We start from the raw sequence: 6,478 nt of genomic DNA on the forward strand, positions 1-6,478 counted from the left end.
TCCATGGATTGATCTTGGTGATGCGTATTTTTTTTGAATTTCTGCTACGTTCCCCAACACTTAGAACTATTTTATGTCATAAATTTTCTGAACCAATCAGGGCTTTTCCCACGGATCATCCCACTGTAGCCGATCTGGACCGTCCACACCCAACGGATCCAACGTCTCTCACTCATTCTCAAGTCTCAGCCACCCAACCCAAACCCTAGCAACCCAATCCGGATCTCTCTCCCCCTCTCCCCGGTCCATATCGACGACAACGTCCTCCTCCTCGCCCTGTCGCCGCCCCTCCTCCCCCTCCCAGTCGCCCCCCTTTGCCCTCCCGCAGCAGATCGAGCGCCGGCGCTGGTGTTCACCGCCTCCTTCTTGAGGCTGCCGTCCCGCATGTCCAAGCAGCAGAAGCGCGACAGGGTGGACGCCATCACCTCCTCCCCATCCCCGGCCTCCTTCCGTGACGCATCCCGCAGCGGCGCCCACCGCGGCGCCTGCCGGCCGCCCTCGCGGCTGGCTGCTTGCGCGGCAACGACGGCGGTCTCGTCGTCCCCGGAGGCCGCGGTGCCTCAAGGCCGACCTGGCGCCCCCTCCTCGCCCTTCCGCCACCTCTGATCTGGGGTTCGGTTTGCGTGCAACGGCGGTGGCGTACGAGGCGAACAAGCCGCTGGTGGTCGAGGACGTGCAGGTGGCGCCGCCGCTGGCCGGCGAGTCTGCGTCAAGGTCCTCTCCACTGTGCTCTGCCACACCGTCTACTACACCTGGAGCGGCAAGGTACGTCACCCCTCATCCTCCTCGCCATGCGCTTCCTCGAATCTAGGTTTCAATGGCCGCGGTTGCCCAGGGCCTGTAGCCAGCGCTGGCACTTCTGCTAGTCAACACCTCCCCCAACCCCAGCAACTTATCCTTGGATTTTCCCTACCTTCAGTGTTATTCCACTGCGTCACAAGCTAGATTGTGACAACTGAGTATGTTGCTTTTCTTCTGGATTATTATCAGTGGTTGTGATGAGACTGAGTAATTGGGGATTAATTGACTTCCATGTAGCATTGTACCAGTTGTTACTCATAGTGTCGGGGTGGGTGTAGAGTGAATTGACATGATGTACAGTAGATTTTTTTTTTTTTTTGCAAATATGAAAGCCTACTGCATGTTGTAGAGATTTACTAGAATTTGTGTTCGTGTCATGAAAGGATTTCTTTTGCTATGCAGGATCCCGAGGGCCTCTTTCCTTGCATTCTCGGTGACAAGGCTGTTGGCCGCTGTTGCAGATGATGAGCCTTTGGTTGTTCCGCTTGATTGTGAATGGATATGGCACTGCCATCGGCTTAACTCGGTACGCATATTGACTCACCGATGCTTGTACGTGTTGTTCAAAATCTGTGAACACCATATATAGAGAACTAGTAATAATTTATGTTCTGAACATGCATGGTTTGAAATGTCTAAATCAAAGTCATCTTGTATTGTTTCTGGTTGATTTTGCTGTGCTGACTGCTCACAACAAATATATATCTTTCAGACTCGATACATAAAAGACCGCAAGAGATTATATGGCAGGATACTGGACCCTAACATTGTCAAGTCTTCCATTCAAGCAAAGTCCAAGGATCGGTCCAAGATGGAGTAGTTTGTCCTGCCTGTGCAATGTTCTTTCCAGCATATCAGCTGTGTACTCTAATTACTGGAGTATTCTGTAGATCTTTTCAATTAAACTACTCCAGAGATGAGTCTTTTCCATTAACTAAATCTAAATGAAACATTAGATGAAACTTGCCAGAGGTTAATTAAATATTGCAGTAACTATTTGACACAAATATTGTCATGCATCAGTAGTAGCATTAGATGAAACTTTTATAGTAGGACTTGCTGTTACAGTGGGACTTATCTCTGTAATTTAGCCAAACTTCATGTCACCATGCGACTAATGTTTTTGCTCAGAATTCTTTTCTGTTTGTGTGGTGCTAAACTGCCAATAGAAGACGAGATGTCTTGTTGAACAACGCCACAATTGCATTGTTGCATGGTATTTAGGGTTGTCCCAGTTGCATAAGACCTGGAGTAAGAACATGTCCAGTACTAATTTTGTGTCTGTGGGCATGTACATGTGCACTTGGGCCTTCTATATACACATAATTCAGAGCATCTTTTACTGTGCATTTTGTTTCTTTGCTCAGTACAGAATGTATTGCAAGTGTTGTTCATTATTTTTTCCTTTTGTCTAAATATATCACAAAAAGTTATGTATGGAGTAGTGATTGTCTAATGTCCTCTTAGGTTACCAAATGGATGAAGCGAAATCTCGTGTGACCCCGTAGCGTAGCACGGGCATCCTACTAGTTAGTATGATATGTATGTGTTAGGTTTGTCCAGTCCATCAATGTCGGTAAATGTGTTATGGTCTGTGAATGTGTATAGATTTTTTAAATTTTGTTGGCTGTTGCAACACTTGGATTATTTATTAGTATAACCCAGCAGCGATGCTTCCATTTTAACACATGCACTAGTGTGCTAAAACTACTACTGTACCTGCTTCTTCTTAGCCTGAGTAGTACATCAGGCTTGTATTAACCTATGTTAATTGTATTAACTTGTAGCCTAGTCACTGCAGTCATCTTGTGCTTTTATCTTCTCTGTGATGTCATGTGCCTTTGAGTCTACTTATTGAAGACCTTATGCTCATATATCTTTTTAATCCCTCTATTTCCATAAATGTGACACTGTTTTGTTTCTAAATACTTGACACATACAAGTTTGAGGAAATTATCCTAAACCCCTGCTATGATTGATCCATCTCCTCTACTTTCTTACTTGTTCTTAATTGAGATGTTACTCAAGGGTAGTGTTTCTGCCAGCATATATAAATGATATGGTCGCTTACTTTAATATGTGTGTTGACTCAAAACTGTCAAAATATCTAGAAAGAGAGTGAACTCACTTCACAGATTCTTTCAATCTTTAATGGTTATGGTTTTTGCATTATAGATTCTTAATCTCGGCTGATTCCAGATTCTGCCAAGTGCTAGCTAGCTCCAAAAGCAAATGTCTTCATTTGGAAGATGCAGCATTCTATCAGAATCCATTCTCCTGCTCTTTTTCTTGTACTGTATGTCATCCATTGTTCAAACCTGTTGGCATGTTCATGTAGTGTGTCGTTCTGTTCAGAAGTGCATTTTTATTTTAGGATTTGCTTCCTGTGTGGTACTGGATGGCTGAGTATTAAAACAATTTGGTTACTATCAGAAGCAGTTTAATTCTCTGGAATTAAACTTTGACAAGCATGCATATATGTGTTCAATTTTTTTGGATTACGTGATGGCATTCTACGATTCTGTTTAACAACTTCCGTATTATCTTCTTATTTCTCTTGTCCTCGTGCGGCAGGATTTGATTCGGTACAAGGGGTTCATCGTGCCAGGCTCCTCTTTTCTGCTGCTTCCATGCAACGGTGGTAGCGGTGGTGCTGTTTGGCATTGGCTACAAAAAACACCCACGGTGAGATCCTTTCCTTCCTCTGCTCCCCACCTCTGGTTGTTGGTCTGAGCTTGTCATGGTCATGGAGCCATGACTATGGTGGTCGCTCTGCATTCATGTCCATTGTGCCATGTGTATGCCTTCTACATCAAGTTAGCATCCTTCTGCACAAAATTTTGTATGTGTTATTGGTCTAGTGGAGGATTAGCATCCTTTTCTGGTTTGTTGTGAAACGCTTTGGTTTACTCCCTGGTTTTGTTGTTTGTGAAATTCTGAACATTGGTCCTTCCTGTACGGCTTAAAACTGCACTCTTTTTCACTAATGAGTAAACCAAGTTAACCATGAAGTTTTACTATGTGTAATCTATTCAAGTAATAAATTCAACTTATGATCGGAAGGTTTAAAATTTCTTGTAATAAATTCTACTGAACCTGAACACTAACTATTGTATTACATGCCAAGTAAGAGTGTTTTTCTCGTGTTTTAAGATATCTGAAGGTTGTTCACCCAAGTGCTGCGCCTTTAGGGTCAACCCCACGGTGAATTTAGATGGCGGTCATTTGGTAACCCCGTTTGAAATTCTGAACAGATGTAAGGAGAAAAAAATACCATAATCTCTATGTTCTATTTTGTCTGTTTATACAAGTGTTTATGGGGTCCTAAATCTGATGGGAATGGCGTCAAGGATCAGAAAATTCAATTTTTGTTTTACTTCAGTTCATGTTGAGCTCCATAACAGAACTGTTTGATGTTGTTGCCTGTGGAAATCTTGTTGCTTCTGGCAGAGTGCTCCCTTTGTTGTTACATTAGTTTTGTCTAGTTTCTGGCAGAGCGCTCCCTTAGTGTTGTTAAAGCAGCCTTATTTAATCATCTTCAGGTTTTCAAGGGGGTTTCGTTTATGATAGCCATGGAGCAGGAAAACCGGCATGCTACTAAAGCTAAGATGGTACTGATTCTGATTCTCGTATCATTTCGTGAACGAAATATGTGTCTTGTCAATGCTTGCTGGATGCTAGTCATGATGTGTAGTATAGCTAATTCTTTGCGTATCTTTATAACATTCAAGAGCTCTTTAGTCCTGCCAGAACAAGGTTTAATGGAAATTCGTCGGAGCCTTTCATTGTTTCCTTGCTTGATGCAGCAGATTCATACCTGCTGTGTTTGTGCTTGCTTAGTTTAGCTATTGTATTTGTGATTTGTTATTTTGGGGTGAGACGTGGTCTGTGTCTAACTGTTGTGTAGAGATGCATGTGCTTGGAGCCTTGCTGTATATCTTTGTATCGCCTTCTTTGCAAGCTACCCATTTTGTTTACCTTTTGTATAGTCCCAAAAAGGTTTTCAGGTTTTATAGCAAAGCTGAAGCCTATTGTGTTCATATGTTTCACTGAGGAAAACTTCAAATCTTAGTTTGTAGAGAAAATGCTTTGTGTCACATGCTCAACACACTTTGAACTATATACCTGGTTCAGTTTTAGAGAAAAATGCTCCTGGTTGTTTAACACACTTACTGAACTAATCAGCCTACCAACTAACTACCATCAGTATCCACCAAACGGTTGTGGAAATAACTTTTGCTGATAATCCTTTGTTTTAAACAAGTACTAATATTTTGGTAGGGCAAGAATTTTCAAATTCTTATGCTGGTTTATGTTCCCTTTTTAGGTTATGAGAAGATATGCTGCTGGAAAGATGCTCTTAGCAAACTGGAAGGGCTGCAACCAAATCCAATCGACAACATGGCAGTGGTCTCTGAATATCTAAGCTAGTGATCATCTTTTTAGCGATTCCTTTTCTGTTTGGCCTTCTCATAGGTAGTGTACATTAGTTGTTTGTTGGAGTTGTGATGGCAGTATATCTTTTTTGTTGCTTCGCTGTCGTTTGATATAGATGGCATTCTTTTAGTTGCTGCTGCTTATGTATAGATAATCTGATGAAGATGTAACTGTAAGAGATGATATATGATTGTACGGCGAAACAAATATTGCTTTGATAGCAAAATAAAAAAAACTCATCTATTTCTCTGTTGTCTAGTCCTATGAATTAGCAGGCTGAAAATATTGATGGGCTGGAAGAGGCCTTGGCCCAAACAATGCTGGACAAAGATGAAACAAAAAAAGTCTTAAAAATAAGAAAATGGACTGCAAAAAGGATGAGGCCCAGAAAATGGAAAAGGCTTAGAAAACCAAAAAAGCCAAATTGTTGGGCTAGGCCCATGTAGCTAGCGAAAATTAACAGAAAAAATAAATATTAAAAAGGCTGAATTAGTGGGCTCGGCCCATATAAAAGACAGAACTGGACTGGGCTGAATCTTATCAACGACCTTTTCAATTGGTCGCAATTTTGCCACGTCAGCTTGCCACGCCGGATCCGACGTGGCCTGGGCAGACAGCCAGTGACCAAAACAAAAGGTCATGGGTTCAACGACCTTTTGTTTTGGTCATAAACGTCTACGACCTTATCCCGAAGAAGGTCGTTAATTTCAGTTTACGACTGCCAGCTTTTGACCTTCTGTTTTTGGTCACAAAAAAGTCGCAAATGAAAAACAATGACCTTTCAGTGACCAATAGTGATGGTCGCAAGTTGGTATATTTCTTGTAGTGGACGACGATCACATCGACCTTGGAACCATTCCCGACGCGCATCGTCACCTCGTCCTTTGCCAAACTTCGTTTAATCCGTAGCCCCTGTTTCGAGTTACAAATATGAGCAACCAAACCAGTATCAAATACCTAGGCCCTACTATGAGCATTAGTAAGGTACACATCAATAACCTGTATATCACATATACCTTTGTTCACTTTGCCATCCTTCTTATCCGCCAAATACTTGGGGCAGTTTCGCTTCCAGTAACCAGTCCCTTTGTAGTAGAAGCACTCAGTTTCAGGCTTGGGTCCAGCTTTAGGCTTCTTCCCGGGAGTGGCAACTTGCTTACCATTCTTCTTGAAGTTCCCCTTCTTTCCCTTGCCTTTTTTTCTTCAAACTAGTGGTCTTGTTAACCATCAACACTTGATG

General features: G+C 42.4%; 1 long non-coding RNA gene across 1 annotated transcript; it reads left to right on the forward strand.

Annotated features, from left to right (window-relative positions):
* Nucleotides 1-244: 244 nt before the first annotated feature.
* Nucleotides 245-5,481, forward strand: LOC123163676 (uncharacterized). Its single transcript, XR_006481941.1, has 5 exons — nucleotides 245-765; nucleotides 1,204-1,327; nucleotides 1,514-3,486; nucleotides 4,344-4,412; nucleotides 5,129-5,481. It is a non-coding gene; the product is annotated as an uncharacterized lncRNA (long non-coding RNA).
* The last annotated feature ends 997 nt before the right edge of the window (nucleotides 5,482-6,478 follow it).

The sequence above is a fragment of the Triticum aestivum genome, chromosome 7D (genome assembly GCF_018294505.1).
Source record: "Triticum aestivum cultivar Chinese Spring chromosome 7D, IWGSC CS RefSeq v2.1, whole genome shotgun sequence".
In the NCBI taxonomy this organism is placed as follows: Eukaryota; Viridiplantae; Streptophyta; class Magnoliopsida; order Poales; family Poaceae; genus Triticum; species Triticum aestivum.